We start from the raw sequence: 787 nt of genomic DNA on the forward strand, positions 1-787 counted from the left end.
TCTAGTCCGACTGGCATTTCCCTCACTCTCACCTGCGTCCCAACGGGGTTCTCTCGCTTTGTAAGTGCGCCCGTGGACTTCCCGTTGCCCTTAATAAAATTGCTTTCTACTTAATCAATAGATTTTTTTAATTGCTCAAACCAAAAACCGTGATTGATACAGTCAATGATTGTTTTCCCCTTTCCTTCCTTCCTTCATCTTTCTCTCTTTATGCCTTTAGTAGTTTATGCACACAGAAATATCCACATATATCAATGTGAAAGTACATATGGTAAAATATTAACATTTATTAATTCTGGATAGTGGGAATACGGGTGGTTAAATTTTTTGTATTTTATGGGTTATTATCTTTTTGTCAAAAAAGAACCTATCATCTACACATATGTAAATATACACTCTTGTGTATCATATTTGCATATGTGTGTGCATGAGTGCCCAGTCATTTCAGTTGTGTTCAACTCTTTGCAATCCCATGGACTGTAACCCGCCAGGATCCTCTGTCCATGGGATTCTCCAGGTAAGAAGACTGGAGTGGGTTGCAATTCCCTCCTCCAGGGGATCTTTCCAAGCCAGGGATGGAGCCCATATTTCCTGCATTGCAGGCAGATTTTTTACTGCTAAGTCACCAGGGCTCCCATATTTGTATATATCACACATATGTATCACATGTATATTTATATATCTACATATATGTATCATGTATAACTTCCACTTTCTAAGCCCTTTATTTATAAACTCCTTTATCGTCTACAATTATTCAGGGGAACCCCTATTCAATCCTCCTTTC

This window comes from Odocoileus virginianus, chromosome 31, assembly GCF_023699985.2.
Source record: "Odocoileus virginianus isolate 20LAN1187 ecotype Illinois chromosome 31, Ovbor_1.2, whole genome shotgun sequence".
NCBI classification, from domain to species: domain Eukaryota; kingdom Metazoa; phylum Chordata; class Mammalia; order Artiodactyla; family Cervidae; genus Odocoileus; species Odocoileus virginianus.